We start from the raw sequence: 212 nt of genomic DNA on the forward strand, positions 1-212 counted from the left end.
TCAATTTTCTCTATTTATAGTATGTTATTGATTACGTGAAATATCTATTTCAATTGTATGTACTCTCTATTTATAATATGTCACTGATTTTCTCAATTTTCTTTATTTATAGTGTGTTATATATGTAATTAAGAGTAATTGATTATTTATTATACAATTACATAAAAACAAAAGTATTATAAACGTTTTAAAAAAAATGTTTACGTTTTAAT

The sequence above is a fragment of the Olea europaea genome, chromosome 4 (genome assembly GCF_002742605.1).
Source record: "Olea europaea var. sylvestris chromosome 4, O_europaea_v1, whole genome shotgun sequence".
In the NCBI taxonomy this organism is placed as follows: Eukaryota; Viridiplantae; Streptophyta; class Magnoliopsida; order Lamiales; family Oleaceae; genus Olea; species Olea europaea.